Genomic DNA, 21834 nt, shown 5'->3' on the forward strand with positions numbered 1-21834 from the left:
TACAGGCAATGATTCAGGATGCCCTTTTCCTTTCATTATTTTTATTCTATTATCTTCAACACAGACGTCCAAGACACTGTACTCTCCTGCAGCAAATCCAAAAAGGGAAAGAGCAAGGAGGATCAATCACAGGAAAAATTTCCGGGCTAGACCCGAAGGTGTAACATGTCCCTTCTCACATTTCATTGGCTGGAAATCAGTCACATGACCACCCCTAACTGAGTTGAATGCCGGCCAGTGAAGTCTATCTGAGTCCTCAGGAAAAGGAAATGGGTGTGGTGAGCAGCAAGTCAATCTCTGGCTCGGATACGTTACAAGCTATCTTGGTTTCTGTGAATAATGCAGGTGTGAACACGGGAGTGCCGATTTCTCTTTGAGATCCTGATTTCACTTTCTCTGGACATCCAGTTGACCCTTGAACCTCACGGATTTGAACTGCGAGGGTCCACTTATACGCGAATGTTTTTGTTCAATGGTAAATACTACAGCACTTCATAATCTGCTGTTGGTTGAAACTGAGGATTTGGAACCGCAGATATAGAGGGAGCGAGGCTAGGGAGGGCCGACTATAAGTTATAGGTTGATTTTCCACTGCATGGAGGGTTGCCCGTCCCGCCCCCCCAGCTCGTGTTGCTTGAGTCACCTGGATACCCAGAAGTGGGGTTGCTGGTTCATATCATATTAATGATGGTTATCACGGGATTGTGAAATTTCAGGTGATTTTGACTTTCTTCTCTTTCCTTTTATTGATTGGTTGGCTTAAAACATTTTTTTTCACAACGAACAAGTGTTTACATAATCAGGAAAAAAGGTGAAACTAGTTTTATTGTGGAGAAAAGAGCCTTTATGATAATGAAACGAAATTTCCTTGCTCCCATCCTTTGTTTTTGGTTCTTGCTGAGAAAATAGTAAGATATTTACACAGTTCATGTCAAATTGCCAATCAACAAAAACTGTATTCCTGCCGTGGATGATTTAATTTTCAGTACCATAAACTTATTTCTAAATTTTTGTTCTTGGATATGTGCTTGGAGCTGGGAGCTGGGAGTTATTACCATTTATTGAATATTTACTGTATGTCAGATCTCTTAGGCACGTCATCTCAACTGTTTCTCAGGTAAGAATAATTATCTCCATTTTTAAGATGAGAAAATTAACACACAAGTTAAAATAAATTAAAAAAAAATTAGCACACAAATAAGCAGCTAGTTAGTAACACAGTCAGTCTTCAAATCAGTCCTAACTAGTTTCAGAGCTTGTACCATTTACCATTATGCTCTATCACTAAGTTTACAAAAATAAATAGGTACAAATCCTTGTCCTTACGTGCCTGCAGTTTGTCTATTTATCGGCAGAGGAAGCTCATAAGTAGACATCAACTCATTTAATCCTCAGAACATCCCCATGAGGTAGAAATGTCTATTTTTAGAGATGAGGCAATTAAAACCCAGAGAGAAGTTAAGCTCTCCCCAACACTTCATGGGGTGTAGACAAGTGACCGGCCTTCTGTGGAAAGTTGTTCCTAATCTCAACTGCACCATTTTGTTCTGCCTGGAACTTTTGCATTTTGAGCTTTCTCACAGAGTCATGCCTTAATGCAGTCTCTCTAGGGGTCTTAACTTCAGAGAAGTTCTCGACTCACCCCACACTAAAAATGAATAATTAGGCAGCAAAAGGATTGATGAACTCCTTCCAAATTATCAATGCCACACTAGACTTCCTAAACCATCATTTCCCCCAAGAGCTTGGGGTTTTTTCTTGTCATCGGAATCAATAGAAACAAGATGTTGCCTCTTATGCAGACAGAAAGAAGTTTAAAAGTACTGAGTCGACAAAAAGCCGTAATGCCCTTTGCTGTTCAAGTGCAATTCACATTTCTCCATCCAGCATCAAGCATGTGCTGAAATAGAATCGATCAAACAGGAGATTCACGATTGGCCAGTTGACATACCTCAGGTCACTGATGTCCTACCCATCTGCATAGGGTGTCCTAGATTTGTTTTCCTTGAGAGAAAACAAATCTGCCGGATACTTGAGGAACGGAAGTAAGGCTGGAAGCTGGTTATAATGTTTTTATTTCTAAAGACCTCTGTTTAGCTATGGGTTATTTACATTCAAGGCGCTTTGTGTCTCTGAGGGGTTTCTCCAGCCTCCCCCACCCCCAGCTCTGGCCCAGACCCCCTCTCGCAGGCTCTGAGGACCATGTTTATCACCTGGAGTGAAGGCTGACAGCAATGAACACAGGCAGGGAGCAGCCAGACCCGCACCCGTCGTCATGCATGACCGGCCAGCAGCCATCAACGGCAATTAAACACGGAGAGCTCGGGATCTTTTTGGACAGGTTCAAGTTCCCTGGCACTGCTGTGATTAGATGTTTTGCACTGTTTCCCTGTAGTCAGGATGTGACATATTCCCTTCCTCTTGCTCTTTTCTCATCTCTTTTGTGCTGTCCTGGTGCTGCCTGATCGCCCAGCACAGACATTTCGATAACTTCATTTCAACAAGTTTGGTTGAAGCAGATGCAAGAGGAACCAAATCAGAAGTGGTTCTAATTCAAGGGAAATCAGTTTGTTTTTTTTTTAATGTTATATTATTTTCCAGATGCATGAATTTTAGCTTAGTAGGTATAACCTGACAATGGAGAACTCCGGCCGTTATTTCCTTTTCTTTTGCGGTAATTTACATCCTGAATTGGATTCTGCAATTTGGCTTCTATAGAGTGCTGCTGTTTTTAAGGGAACTGAAAGAATTGCTAAGATGTGCTTTTTAAGTGGCTTTGGTCACTTAATTCTCACAAAGATTGAGATAGTCTGCTATGGTTCTTAAAATGGCTGTGTTATCGACCAGGGTTCTTGGACTCTTTAATCAAAAGAAATTGATAAGAGGCCAGATGAGAAATTCAGACAAGACTTTATTGGGACTCGAGCTGCAGCATGAGGGAGCAAAAACAATAACAGGTTCCCTTGCTTGTTCCCTGCGCGGGGGGCGAGCTGGTCCCTTAAATGGGGTGAGGGTAGGGGCGGGTCCAGTGGTCCGGCCCGAGGGGTGGGCTCTGTGCAGGGATCGGGCACGGTCGCCTGCTTTTGCTCCCCACACCTCAGAAGTGGCAGTTGCGATTTGGTCTTTTTGTATCTTGTTCATAATTTGCCCAACTGCTCATGCACACAGTTATTTTTGGTCCCTTATAGTTTCTTTGCTGCCCAAGGAGATTTTGTCCAGGTGCAAGCGCTGTGGCAAAGGGTCCCGGGTCCCAGATCCCAGCCTGTTTCAGCTGGTATGTAAGTTAGCAGAATTATATTTATGAAATTGGCCTTGTAGGGAAAAGAAACTGGCTTATTTTAACAAGGTTAGATATCGAGTTTGGAGTATTGGGGGAAAGGAATTGATGAAGGAAAGGAACCCTGTCTTTTTAAAAATAAATAAAAATGTTGGAAGGGAACTGTCATTGATCTCCTGCCCCTAAGAGCTGCTTACAATCATGATGAACTTCCCTTACTTTGATCATTCCCATTGTCCCTCCATTAATTAATTCACAATATTTAGAGAATTCCCTCTACGTGCAAAGTAGGAAGTGTGTAGAATTGGGATACAAAAAGGTATAATGCAATGTGACACTATAAGCCCCTACATGTGTCAGGAACTGTCTTAGGCACGGGATACAATGGAAACTAAAGTCAGGTGCTAGCTGTCAAGGAGGGGACATGGACAGGTCTACACTTAAGTCCAAACGGAAGGACCTGAGAAGCAGGCTCCAGGAAGTGAGATGCTAAAATCACAAAATTATAAAGGCCTGTGGATACGGAGCACGTAAAAAACAAATACCTGTTAGATGCAACGAAGTAAACTGATTTTATAAGCCTGTAACTGAGGGGGAAGGGAGATACTAAAATGGAGCTAGCCGGTAAGAGGTGATCCATTAAATAAAATTAAAAGCACAGTGTCCATTTTTACTACTTTAAGAAGTGTAAAATGCCACTAACAGAGCTGAGTGTGCTGTGCAATGGTCTCTTACTGGGAACATAAAAAGTATTTATAAAGGCTGTTCATTGCTTCAAGGCTGACCTCTCTTACGTTTTTAAATATTGAGGTCTCCTTTGAGGATTTTTTAAGGAATTTAATTCAGAAGTTTGGGAAGGTCTTATTTTCTGGCTCTGAGTTAGAAAAAAAAATGCGTCTAGTTCATGGCTTAATGTATTCCCTTCTGCCTCCTCAAAACTTGAGTTGAAAAGTAAATGCTGTGGACAAATAGGAGGCTTTTCTAGGGGTATTCCAAGGATAAGAGACTTAAGCTGTTTGAAAGTGAAATCACTTACATTTTGATACATGACAGAGACTCTGCTTTCTTGCTAAGGAACAGTCCCTGCAGGTATCCTTGGATGTGGGGCTCATGATCTGCATCCTTAATATGTGGAAGGAAACAGGAATTGCATTGCAGTCAATCCAAGGGAGGAAAAGCCTAGATGAGAAAGGTCATAGGCTAACCCTGGCTTGGATTTCAGTTCTCTGCCTTTCTAGTTGTGTGGTTTGGGGCTAGTTTCTTAACTTTTCCAGGCCTTAGTTTCTTATTCTGTAGAAGGTAAATATAACTATTAGTTGGGTTATTGTGGCATCAGAGATATGGATGTGAAAAGTGCCTAACATTTAAAGATGATCAATAAATACTATTGATAATTATTGTGCTGATTATTGTGTGGGTTCTAGTGACTGTGGCCTTGGAACAGCCTAGATTTTTTGTGCATGGTTGATAGCTGCTGGTTGGAAAATAAGAGGTAAACAAACAAAATTGGATACTGGCTTTATTAACTTTATAAGCCCTATTTAAGCTCAGGCTTATAGTTTTAGAGTCCAGCTTTCAGGCGCTGTCTGCACATCCTTAACTTTCTAATTCCTTTCTGAACACTTTTAGTGGCTGTTCCCTTGAAAAATGTCTAAGGAGGATTTATCTTTAATGCATGGGATATAAAGAATTAAGCCTGTCAGGGCATCAATACTAGAAAAGTCTCTTGGCATTGACTTTTCCTCTCTGTGAAATGGGGATAAGTGGATCATCCACTAATGAAGGACACCTGTGAAGCAGCAAATAAAGATGACTAGAAAGCAATACAGGAAGCATAGTGAGTATATTGGTTGGCTTTGCTGTGTAACAAAACATCCCAGAACTGTTTAAAACAACTGTCATTTGTTAGCTCACAATTCTGTGGTTGGCAATTTGTGCTGGGCTCATTTGGGCAATTCCTTTGATATTCTCACCTGAGCTCACTCATAGGTCTGCAGTCAGTTGGCAGATAGACTGAGAGCTAGGGGGTCTAGGATGGCCCCACTCACATGTCTAGCAGTTGGAAGGTAGCCAGTCAAGGTGCTCAGGTTTTTCTTTATGTGGCCTTTCCAGAAGGCTAGTGTGTGCTTTTTCATATGGTGGCCTCAGGATTCCAACTGCAGCAAGAGAAGGCAAACCCTAATGTCACAAGCATTTTTTGAGCCTCTGTTTGAAACATGTTTGTCAATATCCCATTGGCCAAAGCAAGTCAAATGGCTAAGCCCAGATTCAAGAAATAGAATCAGGTGGAGAAATGAACTCCACCTCTTAATGGGAGGAGCTGCAAAATAGTGTGGCCCTTTTTTTCGATCTACCTCAGTGAGGAAATGTCATTGAAAAACGAGTCCCAGACCTACCATCTAGGCAGGAGGGCAGGGATAGAAAGAGCTAAACAGGGACTTCCCTGGCAGTCCAGTGGTTAAGACTCTGTGCTTCCACTGCAGGGGTCACGGGTTCCATCTCTGGTCAGGGAACTAAGATGGCACATGCCATGTGGCACAGCCAAAAAGAAAAAAAATAAAAGAAAGAAAAGAAAAAAGAAAGAGCTAAACAAATTACAGAGCACCTGATAAGACTAGAGTTGATTGGGCTTACTCAAGTAAAACTTGAAAAAGATAAGATCTTTTGAGCAGGACTTCAGTGAATAGAGGTGAATGGGAGGAGACTGCTTCATACAGTAGAGACAGCTGGGATTTGCTATTGCTGCTGTCAATAAACAAGCTATGCATTGTCGGTTTTGTTGGCTGGAGTGGAGAGTTTGGGGAAGTTGGGCAACCTAGTCTATAAGTGCCAGTGGGAAGAGGATCTTTAATTGATGCTTACTCCTCTGGACATCAAAAGACTTAGCTTCTACTCCTGGCTTTTTCACTAAAGAAGAAAACCTTGTACAAATTATTTCACTTCTTTGAACACTTACCTACAAAATGAAAATTATGGAATAAATAATCTCAATTTTATTTGCGCTCTAAAAATTGATTTTCCCTTTAATAACAATTTCACTCAGTTAATATATTTAGACCCTGCCTGCTTAGAGCTTACAGAATAATGTAGAAATAGACCATTCATTCCTCCAATGCATATTTATTGGATGGACCTTGTGCCAGGAACTGGGAAATATCAGTGAAGAAGATGGACAAGATCCAAGGCATAGTGGGTAGATAGGGTGTGGGTGGGAGAGAGAGAGAACACATGGGGAAGCAAATCAGTCAATATGATAGTTACCAATCATGTTAAATGTCATGAAAGTAATAAATAGGGTGATGAGAACAAGTAAGTGTGTGGGTAGGTGGATGGGTGTGTATATATCAAAGGCTACTTTAATTATTATAACCATGAAGTTCCTTTCTGAGGGTATAACATTAAAATGAAGACCTAAAGATGAGAAAGAGCCTGATATGCAAAGAACAGATATGAAAGACTGTTCCAGGCAGAGAGAACAGAAAGTTTAAAAGTCTTAAGGGATAAACAGGTGGTGAAAACGGAATTATGGTGGAAAGTTCAGAGCGCTACTATGAAATTTTGTAATATCAAAGAAGAGACAGGGATAGACAGGGATTTTCCATGAGCCAACCTCTTAAGCACCTAATAGTCCTATGAACAAAAACTAAAAGGAATCCTAAAAGACACTCAAGGCACTTGAGAGACACTATGAAATTAAATTCTACCTTAATTACATGCAATGCCAATTACCAAAAAAAAGTGTTGGGAGATTAGTCTACAGAAACCAATATAACCAACTAGATAAAGAACACTCTGATGGACTCAAATATAAAACTGCACAAAGATAGGCCTAGGAGGACTGAGCCCAACAATGGGTCAAGCTCATGAAACTGGAGAGAACAATAAAAGAAAAAACTAACTATATTTGGAGACAGCAGGACAAAGACAGAAGATGCGTATTTTGGGATGTTTGGTATAATATTTAGCAGGTAGGTTACAGAAAGCAAGCCAAGTTATTCAAGTCCCATTTGGCCGCTATCATTTTCATCAAGTAGAATGACACTCAGAAACTAAATATGTAGAACAGGAGTGTTGAAAAAGACATTGATATCTAGGATAGGCAACAGGGATGGAGATCCTGGTGCAGATGAAGCAGACACGGGAAAAGAATAAGCCTAAGTGCTGGGATAGACCGGGTTTGACATCACAGTGACAGCTATTTTCTGGCAATATATCCTTGTTTGTGTTATGAGCCACACATGTTATTGTGGTTTGGGTTTTGTCTGAAAATCAAGGGCAAATAAATATATTCTGTTTTACAGAATATTTAATGGCACTATGGAATCACTTCTATTATGATAAATGTTTACATTCTCATGGAACTTCTTTCTCAAAAGCTGTCTTTCCATTTCTCCCACCATTTATCACAAAGCTTAGTCATTGCCTTTAAGACAGACTAGGGTAATTGCTTTGCGCTAATAATTCATCATCATCATCATCATAACCACCACCATCTTAAACCTTTATAGACGGTATAGTGCTCTGGCACATTTTATCTTATATGATCTTTACATCTACTCTATGAGGCAGGCGGAGCAAGTGTGATTTTACCCCCTTTTGCAGATGAGAAAGGGGAGGCTCAGTAAGTCTAAGCAATACGTCCTAGGGACGTATTGAGCTAGGGAGTTGCTCATACATACTCAAAATCAAATGTTCACCTTCCATGTCCAGTGATCTTTCTACTTAACCATCTTATGTTCATTAATGTAAATGCATCTCACTCCTCCCCCCCAAAATGTGGAATAAATAATTCACAAGTTTTCACTTATGAATATATTATTTGTGTACAGAGGATTGGTCTAGGTTATGTTTGAATTGCAACATGAACAAGCTGATGTCCCTGATTTTTCTCATTCTCGTGCTCTTAACATATACGCTGTTCCTCTGATGAAGATATTTCTCAGGTCTGGTTTTGCCTCAGAGACGAAAGGCTCACTGGGGTCCAACACACTGAGTTATTAGGATCCTGTGACCACGTGTTTTGTGATACTGTGTGGTTGGGAGGCTTGCTTCAGCCAGTGCCTGTGGGCGCCGGCGCACAGGGCTGGAGCTAGGAGGTCCTTCTGAAGATAAGCATCTTAATAGAACAGGTATGGCAGACCTCTGTTATCACTCCAGAGGACGCAACTTCTGGGTAGTCCTCTGCATTTGGTGAGATTCACCAAATCCCTCTCTAAAACACAGCACTGTTCTCATACCACCAGATAATCTGTAGGGGGAAAACTTATAATTAAAAAAGTGAAACAGAGGAGAGCCTGGCATTTCTTGTTAATTTGAGTTATGTCTTAAACAAACAACTCACAGGCACTTGAAATGAGTTATTTATTTTGTCTCCAAATGCCCTCCGTCTCAGAACAAAAGCAAATGTACTGTTAATTCTCCTGTGCAACACTAGCTTGATTCTGATTTCCATCTCAATTTACTTTTATGCTTTGTGGTGGTGTGGGTGTGTGTTTAGGATCTAGAGATGTTACAATAGAAAGACTGGATTGTATTAAAACAAATGCTTCAAGCCAGCCAGTTTGGGGCTGTTTGTTGATATCTTACAATACAAAATATTTGCGCTATAAAACAAAACAAAACAAAATTTAGAACCACACACACACACAAATGCTTCTAAGGCTTTTTGTTTTGTTTTTAGAATTTACCTGTCTTTTGGTAAGTTTCCCACAATCTGTAATATATCGTTAATTTGGTGATACCTATTCTTTTGAAAAGTGACCCCCTCTCTCACTCTCTTTTTTTTTTTTTTTACAAATAGTGTATTTTTTTTTTTAATTAATTAATTTATTTATTTTTGGCTGTGTTGGGTCTTCGTTTCTGTGCGAGGGCTTTCTCTAGCTGCGGCAAGTGGGGGCCACTCTTCATCGCGGTGCGCAGGCCTCTCACTATCGCGGCCTCTCTTGTTGTGGAGCACAGGCTCCAGACGCGCAGGCTCAGTAATTGTAGCTCACGGGCCTAGTTGCTCCATGGCATGTGGGATCTTCCCAGACCAGTGCTCGAACCCGTGTCCCCTGCATTGGCAGGCAGATTCTCAACCACTGCGCCACCAGGGAAGCCCTCCCTTTTTTTTTTAAAGAACCTCTGAATATTCCATTAACTGCTAGATTGGTTCCACAATGTCTTTGTAATGGCTTTTTGCCCCTTGGGAGATTTCTCTGTCTCATATCCTTAATTAATAAGTTCTTTACCAATTGCCACGCAATAATAGAGTATTCTTTTAAGTTTAGCAAATGTGTTGGTGCTTGTTAACTCATTCTAGGTCTCTATCCTGGAAAGTCTGTGTTGATACCATGGATGGAATTTCTGTGCACATAACTGTTGGTGTTCTAATCGTAAGAGAAAAGGATGACACAACTGATTCCCCAGCCTTCAAATGAGCTTAGGCAGGTAACCACTTGTGGATGGGAAAGGCTCAGGAGCAAATAACAGCAATAGCTCTAGGAGAACAAAAGTTTAGAAAATCATTTAGATTCTTAAGAGTTCTCAAGGAAAGAAAAGAAAAAAAAATCAAAAGATGATGTTACCAGTCTCCTGTCACAATGCATCTGACCAGAACTTTCCGGTGGCCAGAAAGATGTAATCCAAGGTATATCTCCCCATCATCAACTCATTTACTCATTCATTCATTCATCCCTCCTACTTTTGAGCAGCTATTCTATGTCAGGCTTGGATTGGCAAACAGGAATAAGACACAATCCTTACTCATAAGAGAAAGGTCTATGGCAGGGGTCTCCCTAGAAGACCCAATGAATAAGAGAAAAGTAGAGGGAAGAAATTGCCAGTTGAGTATCTTCAGATGGGGTAGGGAACACTACTCCACCCTGTGCCCTAAGGATCTCTATGCTACACTTGAATGAAATGTTAGCCTGAAATTTTTCAGAGGACTAAGGGAGTCCAAAGTAAGAAGGTGAAATGCCACCACAAACTGAGGCTGAGGAGGGGTGGGGGGGGATGAGGAAGAGAGACCTTTCTAATTCATTGAAAAGTTGATAAGATTAGAGAATTCTAAAATACTAGAAATTAATGGGACTGAAGGAATAGTTCAGGTCTCTCATTCTGTAGATGAGGAAACAGGCAGAGAGGCTAAGTACACTGTCTAAGGTGAAATCGCGCACTAGTGGTAATATGACTCTTGCCTTGCCCTTTTCCATTCATTCCAGTGAGGTCCTACCAACTATTTCTCAACTCAAGTGTCAAATTCATGTCCTTCCTTCACATTCCCCTTCCTATTTCAGTCCCTCATTGTCTGCCATCCAGACACTACAAATAGCTGCCTTCTTGATTTTCTTCTCCCAGTGTTTTTTCACTCTATCCTTTACATAGCCCCCGCCCAGGATTGTCTTTCTTACTAAGAGCTCCCAATCCAAAATATTTAATGGATCCCATGCCCTAGTGAATACACACAATTTGGTACAGCATTCAAAGGCACCCTAGATCTGCCTCTAAATTTTCTTGACTCCTTCTACATTTTCTTATGAATCCTGCACCCCAGTGCCCCGAGTCATGCCTTTTACAGACCAACTCTAAGCGTTTCCTCATGCTTTCCCCTTTGCTCCTATTCAACTAATATCTGCTAAGTACCATCCTAGGTGTTGGGGATACAAAGTTGACCAAGATGGCCAAGGTCTCTGTTCTCTTGGGGATCATGTCCTTATGTAGAGCCTTTGACCAGTGTCCTGTATAAATATTATTATTTTCTTCATGTGCTATGATCCAAAAAAGACTGGGAAACACTGTTCCAATAAGTGATTTTGAGGGCCTTTCACTTCCTTCACCGTCTTTCAAAATCATATCTACTCTTCAAAGATTGAATTCATTCAAAGAATCCAATCAAAGAGCAAATGCAAACTTCTCTATGAAGCTGTCCTCAATTCCCCTCATCGGTAATTTCCCTTCTGTATGTTTGTGTTTAAGTCCTTTATACATTCATCCTATTAACAAACATTTCTTGGCCTCCCACTATAAATGCCAGGCATGGATCTAGGTATTAGGATGACAACAGTGAAGAAGAATATATGACTCCTACATTAGATTATAAACATACTGAGGCAGGACCATTGCTTAGTCATCTTGGCATCTTCATTTTATTTAAGAGATTTTTTGAGTATTTCATTATCTTCTAGATCAACGATCCCCAACCTTTTTGGCACCAGGGACAGGTTTCGTGGAAGACAATTTTTCCACGGAAGTGGGGGTGGGGTGGGGGGCAGGGGGGCATGGTTCAGGCGGTAATGTGAGCGATGGGGAGCGATGGGGAGCGGCAGATGAAGCTTCGCTCACTCGCACCCCCCCTCACCTCCTGCTGTGAGGCCCAGGGTTCCTAACAGGCCTGGGGGATGGGGACCCCTGTTCTAGATCGGTTCCACAATATGTTTGCTTAATACAATGTCTTATAATAATACTAACACTAGTAATACTACTAATGATAGTGTAATAATGGTTTTCCCTGCACTCCCATTTAATCATCACAACCATCTTATGAAGTAGTTATTCTTATCACTCTCAACGTACAAGTAAGAAAACCAAAGCACAAAATTGTTAGCTAACTTCCTTAAGGCGACTCAGGTGGAAGGGAAGGGGACACAGTTATTCAATAAATGCTTCACGAGTCAAAGGGTATCACGAAATTGATCACAGCTTGAGGACCAGGTGATATTTAAAACTATAATTACTGAGAAATTGCTGCCATGTTTTAGTGATTTGGGGATCCAAATAACCCAAAATGTCTACAACCCCTTCAGCCCAAAGTAAAATCTAGATCATAACCCTGGGGAACTGAACAACAGACCATTTGTCAATCAAACATGAGAAACAGAGGGTGGATTGGCAACACCCAGGTGGTAGGGGTCCCATTTAGGGATAAGTTCGAATCACTTGCCAAAGGAGTGATAAAACTGGCTGTCTCACTACAGAGGTTATGGAGGCTTTATACTGAGAAGTCAGTGAATAACCAGAGGTTTCATCACATACCTACCTGAGGGAGGAGTCTCATCAGGGCATCTCCTTTGGCCTCGCAATCTCCAGGGTTCTGCTCTGCTCAGCATGGCTCCACCACCTTTCCTTAGCCCTACAATTCTTCTGAAGATAATGCACAGGACCAATGGGCCCACCCTCTCTGTCCTCTCACCGAAAGGCAAAACGTCTTCAGCAAAATGCTGCGTGTCAAGAGCAAAACACAAAAACTGAAAAATCACAAGAAGACACACGAAAGGACTAAATTTTCCAGGGGGATTTGGGTAAGGGAGAATGTAATTACCTGAGTTGGAACTTAGCCAGCATTACATGGATTAATGCAGAAACAGGAAAGCTTCCATTCAGTGAGAAGTTCCAAGCAAGCCTTTGGGACCAGAGGTGGTCAGGGCCTGCGTTTTATGTTTCACTTGATTTCTGTCATCCCTGGGAACACAGTGGTCCTTTGCTGAAACATTTGTTCCATACTGACTGGAATAACAGCATTGCTTACTAAAGCATCAGCATTATCAATTACTCGGGACAGTCTAGGAAGCAAAAGGGGTTTAAGTGTTGGCAGGATTATGAAAGGCAGCCCTGGGGAGAGAGGAAGGGAGGCCGTGCTGTTTCAGAAGCACGGACAGGTTGTACTTAGAAACTCCCTAGTGGCTCTCAAATCTTGTCCTTCCCTTCCCTTCCCAAATCCACCAACAGTTCGAGTTTTCTGCCGGCTATTTTTGCCCGTATTGTTGCAATGCAGGCACTAAACTCTAGGGGGAGCTCACGCTTCCCTGGTGGGTTCTATGCTCTACACTGAGAGGAGAAACTCTTGACGCGCTTTCAAAATGCAGTTAATGAGCCTTGTGGCAAAACCCAAAAAACTGATGGCTGTCCCTCTGTCAGGGGTCCCTCTGTCCAGAGCTGTCTATTGGATAGCTCCATCTATTGCATGCTGTGGCAAAGCAGCCTGGGACTTCTCCATGAAAGGCAAAGAGTTCAACAATTGAAAACAAAGGTCAGGTTACCAGGGACAGGAGTTACTGTTTCATGGGCTCAGAGTTTCAGGTTGGGGTGATGACCAAGTTCTGGAGATGGATAGTGGTGATGGTTGCACAACAATGTCAATGTACTTAATGCCACCCACTGTACACTTAGAAATGGTTAAAATGGTAAGTTTTTAGGTTACGTGTATTTTACCACAGTTTAAAAAATATTTTATCATGGATTTGGTTGGATTCAAAGATTTCAACTTCTGGTGTACTATAACGTTGGCATCTTTAAACAAAGCTATGATATCACTCTTTAAAACAAGCAAGCAAAAGGCATTGGAGGCATACAGAGCCTTTCAGGTAAATCACCCTCCAAATTCATCCTCTTCATGGGAGATGTGCTCGGAAAAAGCCAGTTTTGGAGTCTTCCCTCTCATCTTGCAGAGGCGGAAACTGGGACCAATGCCATCGCTCTAAATCTCAGTTTACTTGTCCCATAGTCCTGAAATCTTTATCTGCACCCAGATGCTGTTCTCCATTTCCATACTTTGTTCAGGCTGCTCCCCAGACTCTGACCTCCTAGTGCTCTGTGTGGCTAGTTTACCCCCTCAAGATTCAACTCAGGTGTCACCCAACCTGACGGAATGGATTAGATACCTCTTCTCTGTGCTTACCTGTGTTTATTGCCTTTCTCACTAAATTAGACAGTAAACATCCAGAGTGTAAGGGCTGTCCTTACATCCTCAATACATAAGGCAGTATGTGGTACATAGTAGGTGCTCCACAAATTTGTTGAACTGAATTTCACATCAAATGAATCCTCTAAACACACCCCATTCCCCAATCCCTGCAAAGACACCAGAAGGAGCTTAGAAGATGACCCATCCCGTGCAAGGAGAACTCAAATTCCTATGCAAGGAGGTCCCTGGAGAAATACACAGGCCAGAGAACAAGGGTGTGGAGCTGAACCCTAAATATAATTCTGAACAGGAAGCCTGCTTCACAGAATGACAATCCTCTACCACAGGACTGAGTTCACATGGCTGTTTCATTCACTCCTGCATCCACTTGATGTCACTCTCACTGCCCTGTAGAACTCTGTGTCAAAGGCCTTCAGTTACAGAGCTCTTACATTAACAGCCTTTGCCAAAGCACGGCTGAACCAGGTTTGGGAAGAGGTGGGATTCCCTGATGACAGAGAAGTGCCCGCCATGTGTTGTCCTGCCTGGACTCTCTCCTCCTTCCCCAAGATACCCTCGCCCTGTTTCATTTCCAAGTTTTTGTCCTGAAGACAACCCAGACAGAGATCTATTACTCGTGGTGCTTGGCACTGAGCCAGGCATGCCAGGGCAAATGCCGCTGCTTGTCTGAGCCGGGAACGTGGGCTGGGGATTGAATTCAGGAGCTTTTCTTCCGGTTTTCTATAGGGACTTTTTTTTTTTCTTACTGCAAATTCTTCCGTTTATGAATTGACCAAGTCAATCTTTCCCCACGAGAGAAGTTTACTGTAGGCTAATTTGTAATTCCTGAGAATGCAAAAATAAAATAAAAAACCTAGCCTGGTCCATTATGAAGGGTAAAAGAGTTGAATGATCTGGGTTCTCTTTTTGGCCCTGGTATTCACTTGCTAGGTGACCTTGAATGCGTCACTTAAGCAGCCTGTGCTTTTTTTTTTTTTAATAGATCTTTATTGGAGTATAATTGCTTCACAATACTGTGTTAGTTTCTGTTGCACAACAAAGCGAATCAGCCATGTGCATACACATGTCCCCATATCGCCTCCCTCCCACCCTCCCTATCCCAGCCCTCTAGGTCGTTGCAAAGCTCTCCCTGTGCTATGCTGCTGCTTCCCACTAGCTATTTTACATTCGGTAGTGTATATATGTCAATGCTACTCTCACTGCGCCCCAGCTTCCCCCTCCCACCCCATGTCCTCAAGTCCATTCTCTTTGTCTACCTCTTTATTCCTGCCCTGCAACTAGGGTCATCAGCACCTTTTTTTTTTAGATTCCGTATATATACGTTAGCACACAGTACTTTTTTTTCTCTTTCTGACTTCCTTCACTCTGTATGACAGACTCTAGGTCCATCCACCTCACTACAAATAACTCAATTTCGTTTCTTTTTATGGCTGAGTAACAGCCTGTGTTTTTTAAATGTGTTTTGTATTTTTAATTTTATTTATTTATTTACTTATTTTTGGCTGTGTTGGGTCTTCGTTTCTGTGCGAGGGCTTTCTCTAGTTGCGGCAAGTGGGGGCCACTCTTCATCGCGGTGCGTGGGCCTCTCACTATTGCGGCCTCTCTTGTTGCGGAGCACAGGCTCCAGACGCGCAGGCTCAGTAATTGTGGCTCACGGACCCAGCCGCTCCGCGGCACGTGGGATCCTCCCAGACCAGGGCTCGAACCCGTGTCCCCTGCATTGGCAGGCAGACTCTCAACCACTGCACCACCAGGGAAGCCCTAAATGTGTTTTTTAAACCAGATAAGCGATGTGGATCGTTCTAGGGTCAGGATGAGAAAAACGTGGCGATCTTTCTACAGATGCACAGTAGAAAGGCTGGCTGGCGTTCGTCTCCGTTCTGAACCTGATCAGTAACCTACAACTTTGGAAATTCACAAGCATACGCAGGCGGGAGCTGAAATCACCATGAAATTTCCACTCTTGTCTCGTTCGCCCTGTAGCAGTCTCCTCAAAGCCACCTGAGGGGGGACGAAGCGCTTAGCTTCTTTAAGCCTGGATGTAAACAACTGCTCACAGCGAAACCCAGCTCTCCCCGGCGAGCCATGCATTGCCAAGCCCACAGGCTGGGATGCAGTACTTTAGGGAGAGCCGACCGCTGCTCTGAGCCGTGATCTTCCCACCGCTGTCTGCTTGCAGCCAACACTTGCCGGGTTCACAGCTATCTCTTGGTGTCAGGGTCCAATCAGATCTAATGCTGCTGCAGAATCGTGGTCCTCATTCCCCTCCAGCCTAGGGGCGACTGCTTTCTTTTTCTTTGCTGCTCCTTCCTGATCATCAGGGGTCTTGGGCGCTCAGATGGCTCTGAAGAGGGTCTAAGAAGCCCCGTGACAAGCAGTGCTGCACGACTCAGCAATGCCTCCTGTTTTCTTGGGCGTGTGGCCCTCGGGGATACCCAGACAAATGTCATCCAGAACGTACTCAATCAAAAAGATGCAGTTTTCAGGGAATTATATTCAATATCCTGTGATAAACCATAATGGAAAAGAATACCAAAGGGAATGTATCCATATGTATAACTGAATCGCTCTGCTGGACAGCATAAATTAACACAGCATTGTAAATCAACTATACTTCAATAAAATAAACTCTAAAAAGATGCAGTTTTGTTAACCACAAGTGTAAATGATCAAGAGATAGACAAGTTCAAACTACTTAAATGAAACGTTTTTCAAAAATTTTCCTTCAAAGCAGTTACCCTCGGTAATACGTAATTATGCATTTTGTTTGTTTAAAACTGTTTCCCACGTAGCTGGTGAATTCCACAAGAGCAGGAACCACGCGTATTTTGTCCTCCTTGAACTCCAGAGTGGCGGATGTTCATGGTTGTTCTCACCAAAATAACGTATGGTGAAAAAAAAAAATCAAGAAAACTTCAGAAATCTTTTTTATTTCGTAAGGAGTTAAAGCTGGCAGGAGAGCTTTAGTGATTCTCTTCTTCAACTTCCCTCTTTTACAGATCAAGAAATTGAGTCCAAACGAGTGAAGTAACTTACCTAAGGTTGCGTAATATATTGACAACGGAGGAGTTCGCTTCAAGAAGTTCATTCTCATCAATTTTATTTTATTCCCTCTGCGTCCCCAGGACTCAAATAGTCCCTGGTACAGCGGTAGGTGTCCAGATATGGTTCCAGGGAACACAGTTTGAGATCAGCGGGCCTCACGACACCACACTTCTTGTGTTTAGCTGAGACATCATATATATTCAACCAAAACAACATTTGGTACTTGCTCTGCCTTCATCCCTCCACGGCTTTCAGTGTCACCCGCTCTACACACACATGCGGCAGCTCTTACCATTTTGGAATGAGACCCGTTCTGCCTGCTGGCATCCCCCAGCTGACCCCTTTCTGCAAGCTCCTTGAGGAAAGGCATCTTAGTCCTAATCTCACCATCAGCCTAGCTCTGTGCCTGGCATGGAACAGCAGCTCGATTGATGTGTATCAGAGGGAGAAGAATTGGAGACAGTTGTGAATAGTCACTGCACACATTCCTTCAGACATGTGTGCCCAAGGTGTAGTTTCTTCACACCCCGGTCTTCCAAACTCCTCAGACACCAGAGAACAGTTAAGGATAATTAACCTCGCGAGGAATGTTCGCCAGAGCGCTTGTACCACGATACTCGAAACACACATCCTGTGTGTTCAATGACGGAAGGAACAAGGCGTGAAAGTGCCGGACGAACAGGAGATGCGTGTACAGAGGAGGAAGGATTACGATAAATGAGCTGATTTTTTGGCCTGGAGCACCTACTCTCCGCGTGCTCTTGTTGTTTACTGTGAATAGTGAATGCCTCAGGCCCATTATCCAACTTTCAAAATGAATAATTTACAGTGGTGTTTCTGCGCAGGCTTAAAAATGCAGCAGCGGAATCCTGGAAAACAAGCGGAAGAATCATACCCCAGCCTCTGATTTGGGTCTGGTCAGTGCAGAACCTCTAGGCAAGACTGCGAATATTTCAGAGATCAGGAGTCCAGGCCAGGGCACGGACTTTGAAGGCAGAGCCCACTTCAAATCCTACCTCTGCTACTTTCGGACTATGTGACCAGAGCAAGTTGCTTACCCTTTGAGTTTTAGTTCCTTCATCAGTGAAACAGAGCTAAAATCGTGGCCTGTCTGAGGATCAGGCGAGGTAATGGATACAAAGCGCACAGCACAGGGCAAGGCATGTGGTAGATGGTGAATAAATGACAGCTACTATTATTCCACAGGCAACTCCATAATCCTCCACAAAATCACAGGGATTTTTTTTTTTTTTACTACATCAAATTTTTAACAAAAAAATTAGAGGGACCTCAATCAAATGATCAAAACACAACGCCACCTTCCCATGGCAGGAACAATGCCACCAGTCCTCGAGGAAATCTCCAGTACATATATTTGGATGTCATTATTTTGTCAATACGAGAGTGACAACTGTCCCTCAAGATGACTCCAAAGTTAAAGTAGAAATTGAAAAAGACCATGTTATTATTATTACTAATAGCTCTCATTTAATCAGGGCCTAATATGTGGCAACAACTGTGCTAAGAGCTGTAGAACTATAATTTCCATGAACTCTCCCCAAGAATTATGAGGGACTTTTATTATGAGGTTGGTTCTTTGAAGTCGGTACTGTTATGATTCTGTGCAGTAGGGATTATGATCACCCCCATTTTAGAGATGAGAAAACTGAGGCTTGGAGACAAGAAGTTCAGGGATTAGCCCAGAGATGAACCCATGTGACAAAAGCAACTCACCAAGGTCACACGGCAAAGAGTGCTTGGGGCCAGGGCTCAATCCCAGGTCAGCCTGACTCATAAACTCATGGCCTTCCCCACAACCCTGTACGGCTTCCCATATATATAATGTGGCATAATTCCATCATACCTAAAGTCCTGAGTCCTAGTTTCTTAAATCGCTAAGCTTTGTTGATTTCACTGACCAGTTTAAGAAACATTGAATGGGAACGATACTGTGTCCAAAGCTCTGTGCTAGCTGCAGTGGGGAATGTAATTATGGCAGGTCCTAATTTTGTCTTCAAAGCAACTGACAAATAACAAAAGGTATAAAAAGAAATCAAAACTGGGTACAAAGTGAGGTGTGGGCAAGAAGCAGAAGCGTTGAGGAAGAATGCAGCAGCCTCTAGCTTCCAAATTGGAACTTTTTTGCTCTAGCCTGGGCCTCTTTTAACTCCCGTCTGAGTGGCACAGTTCAAGACAGGCTTTTACCAAGGTCTGGGGCAGACAGGCTGGAGGGACTGCTTTTAAATCCACAAACTCCCCCAAGTCTAGCCCATCAAAATCCAGGATGCTGTTTCTTCCCAAGATAACTCAGACACAGCTATCTTGGCAACGACATTGCATATCTAAGTTGAAACCATAGGATCAACTCTGTCACTATCTTCCTGGTAGGCTGGCTTCTCACCTTTTCCCCTCTCTGTCTTTTAAAAATGTCAGCCTCTCATCTTGGCTGTTAACAGAGAGTCTTAGGAAACTCTTCTCACACTACGTACACTTCCTCGGGGTTTCTGACGTTAGGGCGCCCTGGGCTAAGGCTGGCTGGTTAGAAGTGAGCCTGGATCAGACTGATTTGCAAAGTTCCTTCAATGCATTTTTAACACACCTGCTGTGTATGTAAGGATTGAACTCGCTAATTTTGTGTTGTTGCTCTCAGAAACTAGTATATGATTGACTTTTTTGTGTCTGACTTTATTTTTACTCAAACACTGGTTTCGGTTAGAAATGAAGGCAAAAATTTCATTTCAGTGAAATGAACGAAGGTCGTGATATAAATATCACAAGGCCTGGATATAAATATGCATAGAATATCACAGCACATCTTTTGCCCAGTAGCTGTGGTCCATGAGCGTGGAACAGTGTGAAATACAGGAAGCAAACCCATAGGATAAGAAACATGCAAGGGAAGTTTCAATGTTCTTGGGGGGATCTGGACAATATCAAGACAGGATGGTCATGAGTAGTTCTGGGACTGCTTGTGGCAGCCAGTAAAAAATCGATGGAAGCAAGGGAATGAAAAAGAAACAGACCCACCTGGACAGGAGGAGAAGGGAGTAATGCTTGGGAGCAGGAGGATGCCAGAGACAAATTCCTGTTTAACCACTTTCCTCAGGTCAAGAAACGTTAGAGTTGTAACAACAACCACACACCATCATCATCATCACCATCGTCATCATCACCATCATCATCACCGTCATCATCATCATTGTCATCATCACCGTCATCACCATCATCATCATCATCATCATCACTGTCATCATCATCATCACCATCATCATCATCATCACCGTCATCATCATCGTCACCATCATCATCATCATCACCGTCATCATCATCGTCACCATCATCATTATCATCATCACCGTCATGATCACCATCACCACCGTCACCATCATCATCATCACCGTCATCATCATCATCATCATCGTCATCACTGCAATAATACAAGTAATAAAGTAGTTGTTGTTTATTAAATGTTGTTTATCCTGTGCCAAGAGTTGCACTAGATGCCATCCCAGCACTTTCTTGATTCCTTATCACCGCCCTGTAATATAAGGATAAACTACATTCCCCTGCGGAAACTGAGGCCCAGAGCCAAAATTCAAACCCAACTCTCTCTGAACTCAAAATGCCCACGAGACACCTTGAGAGCCAGGGGAGGGAGCCAGCAGCACCCACTGTGCATCTGGTGGTGAGCACAGGGACGCTGCCCCTTCCAGACCCCACTCATGATGCAGTACACAGAGTCCGGAGCAAAGGACCATCAGGCTGGAATGGGCTTTGAGAGTCTTCTGGTCCTCTAGTTTCAGTCTTGTAGACTCAGAGAGATGAAGGACTCAGGTTTCCAGACTGCTGGTCCTAAGCTTTTTATACTTCTCTAGAATTATTTTTATCCGCAATAGCTACAGTTTATTGAGCATTTATTAATCCTGGTTCTGCACTAAGTTACACAATTTATTTCATCAAATCCTCACAATGTTTTATTATTATCCATATTTTATCAATGAAGAAACTGAGGCTTTGGGAAAACCCCCTTTTGTTTGATGTTAAAAAATAATCAAAATAAAAACCTTAGTAAGTTTTATAGAAATTTTATAAATCTTCAGAACCTTCTTGCCTCCTCCTACCAAGCTCAGTCCTTGTTTATGATCTTCTTTGGTGTGTAGGCCTTCACTGTTTTGTGTCATGTGGGTGCTGTTGCCATTTATGAATTTATTGCCTTTCATGAACGTAAGCCCTTACTCACCACTGACTATATGCTTCTTTAGCCTTCACCACATTACAAGGTACATAAGGTTAGGTATGTAGTAGGTGTTCAATAAGTATTTTAATTAAGCATTTATTATGAACCTACTATATACTAGGCACAAAGTTTGGTACCTTATGTATGTTGTTTCACTTACTTCTCAAAGCAATATGATGAGACAGGTAGTATATCCCCCATTTTATAAATGAGGAAGCACAGGTTCAGGATGGTGAAGTAGCCAGCCAAAGCTTGTTTGATGCCAGTCAGGTCTGAAAAAAAGAGAGGACTGGTAAATGACACCTCCAGTAAAACCAAGTGTACCAAAAAAGAAATCTACTTCACTCAAGTTAGACAAGAACCTTCTGTCATCCTAATGTTTACTTTAATTCAATCAGAAATTTTCATTGGCTAAGAAAATATACACTCTTTTTAAATGTAAAACAATGGCTAAAATATGATAAAACAGTGATCAAAAAGAGCACATCCAGAGTAGCGATTATAATATACGCTTAAATATGCTCTCAGGCCAAGCTGTTCCACCCTGGTGTCCCTTGTAGGGACATTCATTAACGCTATTCTATTCTCAGTTGT

This window comes from Eschrichtius robustus, chromosome 3 (genome assembly GCF_028021215.1).
Source record: "Eschrichtius robustus isolate mEscRob2 chromosome 3, mEscRob2.pri, whole genome shotgun sequence".
NCBI lineage: Eukaryota > Metazoa > Chordata > Mammalia > Artiodactyla > Eschrichtiidae > Eschrichtius > Eschrichtius robustus.